Here is a 15,582-nt window from a genome sequence, read left to right on the forward strand (position 1 = left end):
CAACAACACCGCTACATTGATGTGTACAATAGAGAACCAGCTTGACACTGCCCTGCCGTGGTCCTACTGAGAAAACGACAGCTGCAGTGAAAAGCCAAACGCTTGCTCTGCCTAAACAACCACATGTTCAAAGATGCTCTGTCTGTAACCAGGCTTTCTCCAGCTTTCCCTTCGTCAGAGACAGTGGACAGCCGCCCCCACCCCTGACCCAACACACATACAAATGCCTTGGAAATGCAGTCATCTGCGGAGCTGGGTGACCAGGATTCTTGAGTGACTTGAGACAGAGCTCTTAGTATTGTTCCGCCTCGGTCTATTCTTTTTCTGTCAGATGAAAAGGATCATGCCTTGCTGCAGGTGTTAGAGAATTGTATGGGCAGCCACGGTCCTCCACCCGTGCATCTGCTTCCTGTTAGCAGGGCCTTGCTCTCTAGCAACAGCTACAATGTGGCTTGCATTGCTTTAGCAAAGGGATGGTACTGCAGGCGAGAAGAGACAAAAGCCCAGGCCCCCAGGGGACTCAAGGAGGGGGAATTACATGATGGACATCTTAGCCTTTCTCTCTACCATGAATCCCTTTGGCATTCCAGCGATGCCCCTGGGCAGCTCCTCAGAAGTGATTTTACCTGCATAAACCATTGTACAAACCAATGTTAAGGGGTAAAAGCATAACTCATATACAAATATAAAATGAACATATTTCAAAATTTTTATTTAACTTATTAATAAATGAAGAATTCGTTAACAGGTTACACACCAGTCCAAAAGGGAATTTGAAGGGCAGAAGCATGCAGGCATTTGGCAATGCTCAATGAATGTTTAATACAAGTAGAACTTGTTTGTACGTGGAAGGTCAGTAAATGAGGGGGCTCGAGAAATCAATGGTACCTCTGATGGACAAATTTTACCTCTGTGAACAAGGATTATTTGCATATTCTCAGTTTTCCACAACACTCAGAGTTGTATAATAACTCATAGAACCACCACAGACTCAGATAATCAAAGGGTGCACTATGGGTGGTCTACCATCCCTTAGGAACGTAGCACTCTTTTATTTTATTTATTTCTTGACTTATTTATTATCATTTCAAAGTTTTGTGGTTTTCCTTACATTTTTTTTCCTGATTTAAGAAAAACACTAACAAAGAGGAAATAAATTCTATGAAAACACATTATGAGAATAATTTAAAATTTTGTGATGTAGTAATCTATCTACTTTGTGATTAGTGTATTAATGAACATGATATTATAATGACTACTTTAAATTTGATAGAATGATGTAGATTAACAAAATTTCAAAATATTTGCTATGATAATACTGTGATATAAAAATACCAATCATTTATTTCTGTGGCAAAAAATCACAGGTATCACTCAAACAGTATGAATTGTTCCTCATGTTTATTTTATTTTATTTTATTTTGGTAGTGGGGATTTAACTCTGGAGTGCTTTACCACTGAGCTACATTCCCAGTTCTTTTTACTTTTTATTCTCAGATAGGATCTCACTAAGCTGCTGAGAGTCTCACTGAATTGCAGAGGCTGGCCCCAAACTTAAAATCCCCCTGCCTCAATCTCACAAGTCAATGGGATTTCAGGTACACACCACTGTGTCTGTATATTCCTCACATTTATAGCAGAAGGAAATACATTCAGAAAGTAGTAAAAACATAAGTGCATTTTTCCCCATAAGCTTGTAGATCTTTGGAATCTAAAAGACCCTATATTTATATATAAATCTCTCGAGTTAGAGAAAGAATTTCCACTGACTTCTAATGTTGAGATTTAAAAAAAACGATGACTCAAATCAGAGGGAGAAGAAAGATGAGAAGTGATACAAGGTGAGTAAAATGATTTGAAGACGGTTCCTTTGGCTCTATCTCTCCTAACAGTAACCAAGAGATTAGGAAAATCCAACACAGGTATAGGGAACTTAAAAGGAGGGCGTAAGACTGCTGTTGTTTCTTGGGTAGAAATAAAAAGTTAAAAGACCCCAGAGTCTGGGGCAGACAGGACAGAAACCATGTTCTAAAGTTTCCCCCAAAATCAAGACAATGCTTCCTGTGTATTGACACACATGGAATATGTACAGATGATTAAATCAGAGAGGTTTGTCATGAAAATGGAGGATTTGTCAGTGGCCTGACAAGCTCATACCATACAGTAGAGTGTTAGCTTAAAACAGGAATTGCATCCAGTGACAAAAGGGAAAAATGTTTTATAGTTTGTACACTCAAGTTTGTAGACCAAATATTGCTTCTTTCTTATTCCATCTAAGACATATCTGCCAAATTCAACGATTCCTCCTAGTCTTACAACTCTACTAAAATTTCTGACTCTGGGCTCCAGGGTTTTCACAATCTGCCTTTGCATGGTCTGGAGTCTCATTGCTCATGCCTTTTCCCTAGGTGCCCTGTCACTCCCAGCCACTAATTGCTTCAGAAGCCATTCTGCTCTCTGACAACCTGCGTGGTTTGAAATGCATCATATCTCAGCCTTGAAGATCATCCCAGCTAATTATCAGCCCTTAAAGCTCTTCCCTGGGGAAGTTTTCATCTTCCCCAACAAAAGCATTTGCTTTCACTCAGTATACTATTTACAAGCCACACCCTCCCCCCACACACTGCATCTGTCCTACATGACCACGCCCCTCCCACATAAGTGCCCCTTTTGTGAAGCCTCCCGGAGCCCACCCCATGCAAGGTATCCCTCTCAGCTGAAAACAAACACAGACAGCCCTCCATATCCAGGGATCCACATTTGTGGATTCAACTAATCATGGGTCAAAAATACTTCAAAATAAATTGTACCTATACTGAACATGTACAGACATTTTTTCTTGCTATTATTTCCTAAGCAATACAATGTAACAACTATTTACACAGCATTTATAATGTACTAAGTCTCATAAGATATATAGATATTATTTAAAGCATATGGGAGGATGTGGGTAGGTTATATGCAAATACTACTTCATTTTATATGAGGGACTTGACCGCTCAAGGATGTGGGTACACCTGGAGGTCCTAGAACCAATACTCCAAAGAAACCAGAGGACTCTTATATGATGTATGTTGAAATGGGGAAGAATGAGACCAAAGAGGAAGAGGAAGAGAATGAGACTGACACGATCATTTATTTGGTGCTTACCATACACCAGGCACTGCATTAAGTACCAGCGAGTTCAGGCCTTCAGAGCCATTATCAGCAGAGCTGAGTTCCATGTTGGGCTATCTAAAGCCCCATGTTCTTGATGACTTCGTGACAGTACCCCCTCTTACAGCACTTTCTCCTGTTTCCATCCATTTCCCCCCTTAAGATTGAGGGCAGATAAAGTATCCGTTACTTTATACTTTTAGCACCTAATACCATACCTGAGCACTCAAAGAACTTTTCAACAATAACATTCTGAAAGCACCTATGAATAGCTACTGGCTGTCAAGTTTTAACTTGGTTGATTCGAACAGCTCAGACACAGTCCCTGCTCTCCTGAAATACATAATGTCATAAGATACAGACACTGAGAAAATGAACACAGCAATAAATGTATAATTACAGATTACAATCAATGTTATTAAGTGAAAGAACAGAGTGGTAAAAAGTTGGGGATGGCCTAATTTAGATGCAGGGGAAAGTGTCCAGGGCTAGCCTCTCTGAGGAAGTCACATATCAGTTGGAACATAAAGGATGAGCAAGAGCTGGTGACCAAAAGTAGAGTCCAGAAACAGCACTCCAGGCAGAGGCAGAGGACCCTGGCTGAGGAGGCTTTGGGCAGACCAGAAGAATAGAAAGGCCAGGGCAGCTGAAGGGGTAAGAGAGGGTTTATGTCCTTATAAAAACAGGAAAAGAGACACAGGACACAGACACAGGGAGCACTCCATGCAACGGTAGAGGCTGGGATTAAAGTACTGCATATACAGGCTAAAGGATGCCAAAAATTGCCAGAAAATCACAAAAATCTATGAAGAAGTAAGCCAGGATTTGGGCCCGTGGCTACCTTGATTTTGGACTTCTGAAACTATGAGAAAACAAGTTTCTGTTGTGTTAAGCCACTCAGTTGGTGGCACTTTATTATGGCAGCCCTAGCAAACTAATATAGACTGTTTCCTGAGAGAAGTGACATACGAATTAGTTTTGTATTTCCAACTGGAAAGTGGGGATTTATGTGACCAAAAGATATCAGGATTCTTGACCAGAAGGATTATTTTTTAAGTTCTTTTTTTCCAGTATCTTGAAGTCTGCAGACTTCCCGAAGACGTCCTGGAGTCCAGCATGTCTTAAAGGATGAAAAGAACCATATGCAACCATGATCTGGAGTCAAGTGTGTTCTCAGCCTGCTCTGCTTCCTGGAACTCACACCTCGCCCTCTTCGTCCCGACATTTCCTGCCTGATATCTTTGTCAAAATAAACACATGAATAGGGTCTAGGATTTTTAGCCAGAAAAAGAGTTCAGACAGGAAGTCTCTGCAAATCTTCCCTGGAGTCTCAGTAAATGGCATGATTGTCACCCGTCCCCCAGAGCCCTGGCCACTTGCCTGTGTCAGTAGCAGAGGGGGTTGAAGCCTATCCCACTATCTTTAATTAAATCACCTCTCTCCAGACATTCCCTTGGTCTGCAACTTATTACCATACCCTGGATCTCTAGCCCTCGCTGCTGAATGCCAATGTGATGGATCTCAAGTCCCCTATGTGTTCCACAACTTGCTCTTTAAGTGAAAACGTTTACATTTTGATTGCCTAATATGTTTCTATCATTTTTCCATCTCGCAGGATGTCGGGACCCTGCATAGCACTTGGTAAAGTAAGCCAGTCTAGACTTTCACACTTTCAGCCACAAGACAAAGCTCGGGTCAAACTCAACATTTTCCTGAAACTTTGGGACAGTATAATGTGAATATCCTTCCTCACCAGGGAAACCAAGTCAGAACAATTTGGATCTGAATTTCAGCCTCACCCTTCATTGTCTGTTTGACCGTGGGCACAGGACTTTGCCTCTCTGAGTTTTACTTGAAGGACACAGAAAGCGTATTGTTCAGGATTCCCGTGATGATTAAACGAGATATTCATGTACAGAAAGCTTAATACAATGCCTTGTGTGTAACAAGTACACTTCAAAGTTGGCTGTTGCTATTACTATAATAGTTTTTATTATCAGTGTCATTGCTGTTTTATTATTTTTTATTATTATTGTAATACCTCACTATAATGCCCTAAATGAGGTCTAAAAACCCAGGTGCATAACATATAGGACCATATCATTGCAGAATTCAAGAAAACACTAAAATAAATCTTCTTTTGGAGAAAGGGGGAAATTGCTTATCATTTTGAATTCATTTCATCATGAGATATGTTTTTCCCAGGGTTTCCTGTAATGTATTTACGTTTCATGGAAACTGCACCTATTTGATATTACTTGAAGTCACAAGGAAGAGCAAACATCACAAAAGAGCCTTCCCTGACCAGAGAACATTTGAGGAAGCCAAGAGCTACACAAAGAGTTGTGATCAATGACTTGAACCAAAAATTATAAAGGAGGATGGAGATGGATGGAGTATATAAGGCAATGTGATAGATAGTCTTCATTGGGGATACCACCTGAGGCTGATGGACAACACAAAGAGAAAGGACCACTGAATAATAATGATCGAGTTGACAGATACCTCCCTGCTGGGAGTTTGAGTAGCTCATGTCCTCATTTAGTTAGAAATCAAACAAAGCAATATATTTTTTTTTTACTTGCTTTTACAGTTATAGTTTTCCAACAGAGGACTGCAGTTTATCCAAGCAAAAGATGAGGTCAAGTTAATGCCATAAGAGACTTAAACATGAACGGACCAAAGTGACACAGGTAGAGCCTTCGTTTTTGCTTCATTATGAAACATGTAGTTTCCCTAAGGAACAACTTGTTTCATGTCACTGCTCTGATCAAGCTTCAAGAGTCCCCTGTTACTGAAAGAGCAATGCCTAAATTCCCATCATGTTTGCATGTGGCCCAGATATGGGGAAGACAAGTATATAAGAAAATGAGGCCGTAGCTGGCAGGATCTGAATTTTATGTTTCCTGTAGGAGAGAAAATCACCACCACCCCCAACCAGTCATCTGGCCAACAGCCTGGGAATCATTCTTAATTAATTTATTTCCTTCTTCTCACACACCAGTTCCATCAAAGGATCATTTAGCCAATCACTGAGCTCTTATCAACCTGATTCCTGAATGGTTCTTACAACTTATCACTTTCCCTACCAGTACAGCCATTGTCCAGGCCTGAATTACAGGAGCACCCTAAATGGGAGCTCTCATTTCTTCCCCAAATCCAGCCATCATAGGCATTCTAATAACTGGGAAAATGTCTGATTTGTGTGTGTCAGGGAGGGAGGGGAAATAATAGAGGTCAGAAGGAAGAAAATTTGGCCAGACAGGAGGCAACCAGTAATAGCAGCTAACATTTTAATGATTGAATATTACATATTAGGTGCTGGGCTAAATGCTTCCTGTTCATTATTTCATTTGGTCTGTGAAGAACTGCGGCGTGAGGTTGACGTTAAAGCGTGAGTGGTGTGGTAAGTTAAATAGGACTAGAAGTCCTTTGCTGTTTCTCCCATTGAAATGGAATCTCATTCGCCTCTCCATACACCCAGGTCACCTGAATGACTTGCCCAACCAAGTCATTAAGAATTGCCACAGAAGTAATATTCTGAAACTTCTGAGGCTAGGTCTTAAGTGGTCATTCCTGAAACACTTTCTCTCTTGAAAACTTGAGAAACGGCATAAAAAAATCCAAAAGGGATGAGATGAGATGCCACATGCAGATAGATACAGGCCATTAAGTCCTGGGTACCAGGCAGATCAATCCACAAGGCATCCCAGTTGACGGCATATGAACCCAAGATGCACTGACCAACTGATCCTTGAATTCATGAACCACGAAATGGTGATCAGAATAAAACAGTTATTGTAAATCACGAAATTGTAGGATTTGTTGTCATGTCATGAGCTCTAACCAGAACAGAGATGTTAGCTCGCTTGGTCAAAGTCACATATTAGATGTTAGAACTGAGTCTGCAATCCAGGTGATTTCAGAATCTTTGCTGTCAAGCCTGGGGCCACACTATGTCCTGAAGTGGAAAATCTTGCTTACTAAGGTTGGGAATGTCTGATGCTTCCAGAGAACGTGACATCAGAGACCAGAGTAAAGAAGGGAGGAGGAGGGGAAGAGAATGGACAATCATCAAAGAAGAAATTTCTCTGTATTCAGTTGGGCTGGAAATACTTATTCTATTTTAATTCTTGAGGAAAAAATAAAGCAAAAACCCTAAAAGCAGTTCTTATTATCTCTCTTATATATTTATAACTTCTGTTGTAAAGAAAACCATGCTTCGGAATAACTTGCCAAACTCCAAATCCAGGAGGTCACAAGGTCAGGGTTTAGAGGCAAGTCAAGATCCTCAGTCACTCAGGTCACCGGCCTGGCTAGGCGGCTAACTGAGTTAATTCAGGCAGCGGGTCTCAGTGCTCAGTCCCCCTCAGGAAAGTTGGCCTAGGCTGCAGGCTGCAGCTCTAGGTGGGGCTTTAGCAATGCTAAGGTCAGGAGTGATTTATTCCACTTCTACATCAGAAGACAAAAACTTTTAATTAAAAGAAGGGAGAAAAAACTGCCAGAGACTGAGCAGGGAGTCCACACCATCTGACAGTTTCAATTTTCACTTACGGCTTACTTTCAGCGATTGATATCCTTCCTGCGCCTGCGGAAGAGAATCAGTGGCTTCCATAAATCACCTTCTCAAGTCACAGGCGATTGCTGTTTTAACCCTCGCTTCCATGGAAACTTCGGCTACCATAGTAATAAAAACAATCGCTCTTCATGGAGATCGCTCCCCGCGTGCAGAATCTATGCAAACTGCTGGCGTCAGTGATTCCACTTGGTTGCCACAAAACCTTACAAGCTACGGACTGGCGGTGACCCTGATTTACAGATAACTGAATTGAGTCTTGGAAAGTGAGCTTGACTTGCTCAAAATCACAAGGCATGTGAGTGTGACAGTTAAGTCTGGAATCTCTAGGCAACCTCTGAGCTTGGACTCTCATCCTGCAGAGGAACCGACCTGTTGGTTCTTCTCACTGTCCTGTATGTTTTTAGACTTGAATGTACATGAAAATACTATAAATTATTTGCTTAGCTACTATCCGTCCCCCTTTCCATTTTTTAAAGAAAGAAAAGAGAGGTGAACCCAGAAATAGTCAGCCAGTCCAATAACCACTGTAACAACCAACATGTGTACTGTGCTTAATATGAGCTTGCCATTGTTTGTATTGCTTTAACTGTATTATAATAATGAACCTTGTAATGAAGAGTTCCATTTTAGAGATGGTGGAACTGACACCTAAAGGGAATTGATGTCTCTAAAATGGCACAACTATTAAATGGAACCACGGGCATAGGATCCATTCTTCCTGCCTCCATAGTCTACAGTTTTCTCACCACAACCACCACACCTGACAGCACGCGCCTGTCCTTTCCACAGGGAAATGGAATAATACTGTCAGAGGGTGGGTTAGTAGGCTGAGGGGCTGAACATTTGATATTGAAGCTCCCAGTAGTGAGTGCTTTAATTAGAATGAGAGCGTCCCGGATGCAGGACTAAAGTGCAAAATTTAAGGAAGCGTTCCCTCAGGAATAGTTGTTGCACCACTGTGACTATGAGAGTGAGTGCCTCCTTAAGTCCACCCTGCTGGAAGCCTTGCTCCCTCCTCCTACTCCTGGCATGCTGAAAGATGTGCTGTGGGAGCGTCATGGAAGGTAGCATTCAATACACCAACTTTGATCATTTCTTAGCACCTAATGCATCCACTATACTACGGGAGCATCTGAAGAACTTTTCATTTGGTCATGTAAAACTGAGTAATTGAGTATCTGAAAAGAGAAACCTGGTCCTTTCTCTTGAAGTGAAAGTTGGGAGCTCTCTACAGACTCACTCTCAGATCACTATGAGTGGCAGAGTGGAGGTGACCATGCAAGTGACCCTGGCACAGAGAACCCACCTACATCCCTGAGTCTAGGGAGACTTCAGAGAGGAGTGACAATGTGAGCTGGGGCCCACAGGATGACAGGGTTTGCACAGAGATACGCTCTAGGTGTCATGAGAAGATAACACAGAATCAACCAACAGAAGTGACGGAGAGGGTATGGAGTTGATCCCTGGTCTTGAAAACAATGAAATGATCAGTTCCAGGGACCTAGGGACAAGGAACAAATGAGTAATCCCTTCAGAAGGACCCTAAGAAAGAACTTAGCCTCATCCATTTATCTATGAGGTGCCACTCTTGCTTTTAAGATCCAGATTTTCAAGAGAGTCTCTGACTGACCTAGTAGGTCAAGAGCCCATTCTTTACTTCAAAGAGGGCCAGGCTGGTTTCACAAAGGGAATTCTGGTGCTCTCATCCCTAGGATGAGAAGAGATGTTGAGCAGACAAAAATTACAGTTGTTCTTTGGGAAAATAATAGAGAAAAGCAACTATACTAGCTTCCCAGATCTGCTAACACGAAGCACCGTGAATCAGGTGACTTAACACGAAGCACCGTGAATCAGGTGACTTAACACAACAGCAATGTATTCTCTCATGGTTCTGGAGAGGCGACATCTGAAATCAAGGTGCTGGCAGACCCAGGCTTCCTCTAAAGACTCCAAGGAAGACTTCTTCCTTGCCTTTTCCTAGATTCTGAATTGCTGGCAGCAATTCTTGGTGTCCCTGGGCTTGTGACCACATCACTCTGGTCAATCTGTGACTCCAACACTGCACAGATATTTTTCCCTCTTCACATGTCTCTCCTCTTTTCTCTCCTTTTCAGGGCACTAGTTAAAGGATTGGAGTCTACACCAATCCAGCAGAACCCATCTTACATGATTGTCCCTGCAAAGACCCAATTTCTAAATAAGGCCACATTCACAGGTACTGAGGGTTAAAGCTGCAACATATCATACACACAATGGAGACAATGGAGATTATTAGTCTAGAGAGGGAACTTTGGTCATACTGAAGGATAAAAAATGCTTAGGAAGCAGGCAAGCATGCTATTTGGCCAGAGCCGGATAAAATAGGAGAGAGGCAGCTGGAGGCCAGAGTGCTGCCCTGCTAAGGGGATTCAGATTCCATGTTATAAGCAGTAGGAAGCCATCCGTGTTTTAGAACGTCCGTCTGGCTGCATGGTAGAGATGCATGGGAAGGAACTCAGCAGAGGGAGGACATTCTGGAACATCCCATTCCAGGAAGCCTGGAAGCAGAGCTTTCTCTTGCTGGACTTCAAGGTCCTGCATCTAATCCCTTCGGGTCATTCCTTCTGCCTCTTCTTGTTAACTGTCCTTTACAACTCCCCACTACATCCCATTAACATGCATCTTCTCACTGGTAATCTAATTTTTCCAGATTAACCCTCTTTTGTCTGCTCACATTAACCTTAAAAGTAACATAGATTGGTCTTTCTCTAATCTAATATCTCTGGCCATCTATTCAGCCGCTTTCTCTCCATGAATCTACTCATTGCATCTTTTATCCTTTTGAAATGTCCTTGAGAAAAAAAAAAATCAATGTCACAAAGCAAAGAGGGCAAAGAGAAAAATATCCTCAGTGTGAACATCCAATCAGTTTTTCCTTTCTTTTCGTTTTAGTTTTTTTTTTTTCTTTTTCGCCAAGATGGGTGTCTGATTGAACTCAAGTTGAGGATTCAGTCCTCAGTGTCCAAAAGCTGTTGAGTAGGTAAAGGTCAAATATAATGTAGAGATCTTGAAAATATCTTAGAAAGGCTTCCAGCAAACCGCACAAGTAAGAAGGATATAACATTTCTCGAGAAAACAGCCTTCGTTTTACAAGAGAAGAAATGGGCTTTGAGAGATTTGAAAACTCACTCCAGGGTTATCTGACTGAGCTTGGAGCACTGGGAGAGCTTTGCAGTTTGTGGCTCTTATAGCAGCCAGTGCTCCAGCTACACTGAATCCCTCTCAGTTCCTGAACAGGTGCTTCTTTCTTCCACACCTCCCACCATCTTCAGATCTCAGGCTGGAAGTGGCATCCTCCAAGAAGCCCTTCTGACCCCACCAGGCAAGAGGAGCCTCCCTCCTTGGTGTGGCCCAGGATGCTTCTCTCCTATGATCTTCCAATGAGCTCTCTTGGTTTGAACAATTCTGGGCTTCACCTGCTTCAACTTGAAAGACACCATGCCTTCCATGCACACCAGTGTTACTGTGACTTTTTGAGCCAAAAATTAAACACAATTGCCTTTGGCCACCTCTTCCCCTTTGGGGGCCTCAATTTTTCCATCTATAAAACAAGTTTGTTGGACTAAAACATTTTCTAAATGTTCATAGGAATTCTATAAGAAAAAAAATGATTCTAACTCGACACAGGCTGAGTTAAAGAAAGTGAACCAGATTTCTTTACTGTAAGATCACTTCTCAAAACCCTGATGAGCTACTGTGCCCTAAGAAGCTCCAAGAAGAGGCATTACTGTTCTTGGTATTACTCTAAGCAGTAGCATTTTCTCTCCCTGCTTATACTTATTTGTTGCTTACTATGCAACAGACCCTATTATGATGTTACTATAAGCATCAACTCTATTTAACAACCTTAATTATGCTAGAAGTTTACAGATGAAGATAAGAAGGCATGGAGAACCTAAGTCATCTGCCCATGATCACACAGCTGGGAAGTAGGGAGAGTTGGGACAATTTTCTCATTGTAGATATGGGAACTAAAGTTCAGAGAGATGAAATGACTTGCCTCACATCACAAAATACAACCTTTATTTGGAATTCTTAGTGTTCATATGGTACTTCTCTCCTGAGCTTGTGAGTACCATACACATAGACTCCCTGCTGGACTCATTATGTATCTAGGAGACATTAGACATACAGCAAGTGCTGAGTGGATGATTGGTCTCAGAAATGCATAGATGCATAAATAAATAGTCAAATTAATTGATAAAGAAATAAATGCATCTAGGTTAAGGTTTTGATCTCTACAGGAAATAGTCCTTGAGGTTGTCTCCACTCGTGGATTCCAGTTCATGTCAGTTTTTTTGTTTTCCTAAGTATGTGGTTTGATGAAGAGATAAAAAGAAATCCACATCAGTTGGGAGACTGGCTTCTTTGGAGGAAAAACTTAAATCAGACCAGCCGGGAATTCTAGACAGATAACATGTTTGCATTTCTCTCCAGCTTATGACATTCTCTTCAGACTTGTAATCTCATGAGGTTTTAAGACAGCCCATTGTGGAAGGTATGTTGTGCCCACTTCACAGATGAGAACGGCAGGGGTCAAAGATGGACAAGAACTAGTCTGTGGTCACTTGGATCCTGAGTACAGGGATCCTTCTCCGGCTGTGTTGGAGACGGCTGAAGGATAAGATGGGTCCTATGGGGACCTCTGACACCACCAAACCGAACGCTGCCTGTGCTTTTCCAGAAAGGAATCTGAAAACAGCCGGTGTCACTGCGGTGGGAACCTGTGGGGGTGGGAAGGATTAAACAACAGCTCCATGACTGGGCTCGGCTCTCACCATGTCTCATTAGAAGTGGCCGCCAGCACCTGCAGCCGGAGCTAGCCTATCGCCAACTCACACCTCCTGATCACAAGTGACAGTCCCACTGGCTGCTCCAGCCACATAAGACGTCAGATTCTGAGAGAAAAATGGCTGTTTTTTGTTTTTTTCTGTGAAGCTTAGATGTGATTTTTCTTCAATCAGTGCTTATGGAGCACACACCTGTGTGGATCCCTCTATGCTGGGAGCTTTGAGGAAGACGAGACTAGACAATCCTACTGTATACTGAGTATGATACCAGACACTTCAGACACATTGATCTTAGTTATCACTGTCATTGTTATGATGGAAGGCCACCTTCTCTTGAGCACTGAATGCTAGGTTAGCATTCATCTTAGACAATGATGACAACGATGACGGTGATGATGGTTGTACAAGTTTGGAAATATCCCCCAAAGTTCATGCCCAACCTGAGTCTCAGATATGATCTTCTTTGGAAATAGGGTCTTTGTAGCTGTCATCAAGTTAAGATGAGATCTTACTAGGATAGAGTGAGCCCTAATCCAATGACTGATATCATACATAAATAGGAAGTTGGTGCACATATACAGAGAGGAGAGTAAGACGTAAAGACAGAGACACACAGAGCAGTCAGAAAGGGAGGGGATGCAACTCCAAGCCAAAGAACACCAAGAATCTCGTAAGTGATGGAATCCAGGAAAAAGATGGGGAAGATTCTTCCTTAGAGTCTTTGAAGGGCCTATGGCCATACTGTCGCTTTAATTTTGGATCTTGAGGCTTCAGAACTACAAAGGAATTGATTTCTGTTGTCTTAAACCATCCAGTTTGTGATAGTGTGCTATGGCAACCTGACGGAACCCATACAATGAGATTAATCCTCATTTCTTGAGCACTTTCTAAGGACAGCCCTACATAAGAATTCCACATGAATTATCTCCTTTACTCTTCATATGAAATCCAAAAAGGAATGATTCACGACCCCTTTTTGGTAGATGCAGAAACTACATACTCAAAAGAGGAGACAGATCTGCTTAGGACTCACAGATGCTGGCTCACTCTTCACCCATCAGTCAAATAGGGCTTGATTACATTAAACAAACTCTTCAACCTTGAATCGAGAGTGGTCCTCTACCCAGCCTCCCCTTCCTATCCAAACAGAACTACCACCTCAGCTCTTGGTAAGGACAGAGCATCACAGATCTCAGGTACAATTCAAAACTCTATGGGAGCCAGGCACAGTTGAGCATGCCTGCAATCCCTGAGACTCAGGAGGCTGAAGGAGGATCACAATTTTGAGGCCAACTTGGGAAACTTAGCAAGATCCTGTCTCAAAACATAAATAAAAATGGCCAAGGATGTGGATCAGTGGTAGAGCATTCCTGCGTTCAATACCCAGTATCTCTCATACCCACCCACCTACACACATACAGAGAGAGAGAAAGAGAGAGAGAGAGAGAGAGAGAGAGAGAGAGAGAGAGAGAGAGAGAGAGAAACACTATCTGGGAATCCCAGCGATGTCACCTTGAATAAATTGCTTAATCTCTTTGGACCTCAATTCCCCATCCACAACATAATATCATCTTATAGTGTTATTATAATAATTGATGAAATACCTTATATGAAGTTTATGATATAATGTAACATATGGTAGTTGTTATTATTCAACCTGAAATGAATGGGCAATATGAATTTCTTGTGTTGGCTTTCTGTGTCCCAATTTTTCTCCTTTACGTTCATTCTTTCTGCTTCTGAATTGCCTTTCTTCCTCATCTTTGCATATGACAACCCTACAAACCATCCAATACCAAGTTCATAGTCTCTTCTTTCATGGAGCCCACTTGGGACCCTGAGCTGAAAATATCCTCTCCTCCCTCTAACCAGGCAGCCTCATTTATAAATGAATCCCTTAAAAAGTAACTGTGCTTTCTGTCTTGTGATACTCTCTTAATTTGAATAACATCCGGGCTTTTGTCATCTTGCTTTATATTTAATATATCTTTGTTTTAGTTGTAGATGGACACATACCTTTATTTTACTTCTTTACTTTTATATAGTGCTGAGGATGGAACCCAGTTCCTTGCACGTGCAAGGCAAGCACTCTACCACTGAGCCACAACCCCAGCCCTGTCTTCTTGCTTTTTAAATAACATTTAAACCTCCCATGTCTGAACGTGGGAAGGCTGGGGAATCTCTCTAGCACTGCCTCGACACGCACACATGCTCTACTTCTTTCTCCTTGTCTTCTTAGCCTTTTCACTGATTTCCTTGAGGCTTTGTTCAAGGCCTGCTTTCCTACACACCACGAGGGCCCACATCACGTGTTGCACGGTTCTCAACCCTCTTCCCCCACCCCTCCCACCATCTCCTGGAAGCCTTTCTGCAGCAGTCTGTCAGAACACTAGGTGCTATGCTATGTTTGAATCTTTCCTCAAAAAAAAAAAAAAAAAAAAAACCATGCTGAAATTTAATTGCCATTGTGATGGTGTTAAGAGGCAGGACTTTTAAGGGGTGATTAGATGGTGGGGTACCACCTTCATTGCCTTATGGGTTCTCTCTCTCCCTCTCCCTTTCCTTCTCCCCTTCCTTCCTCCCTCCTCTTTCTTCCCTCCCTCTCCCCCTCTCTCCTTCCTTCTCTCTCTCTCTCTCCCTTCCTTTCTCTATTTATCTCTCTCCCCCTCTCCCCCTCCAAGCTCTCTCACCATGTGATGTCTTCTGCCATGTTATGGTGCAGCCAGAAGGCCCTCACCAGAGGCTGATGCAATGAGTGTGGACTTCGCAGCATCTAGAAACATAAACCAAATGAGCTTCCATTGCTTCTAATTGGCTCACTCTGTGATATCCTGTTATAGCAGCAGGTAACAGACTAAGAAACTCAGCCTCTGCTTTGAGTAGACTTGGCAAATATCCCCTTTAGTAATGGTGATTTGACCAAAAGAGGAAATATATCAGTTACTAAGAGTTACATCCAGGGCTGGGTTTGTGGCTCGATGGTAGAGCACTCACCTAGCATGTGTGAGGCACCGGGTT

This window comes from Ictidomys tridecemlineatus, chromosome 4 (assembly GCF_052094955.1).
Source record: "Ictidomys tridecemlineatus isolate mIctTri1 chromosome 4, mIctTri1.hap1, whole genome shotgun sequence".
NCBI lineage: Eukaryota > Metazoa > Chordata > Mammalia > Rodentia > Sciuridae > Ictidomys > Ictidomys tridecemlineatus.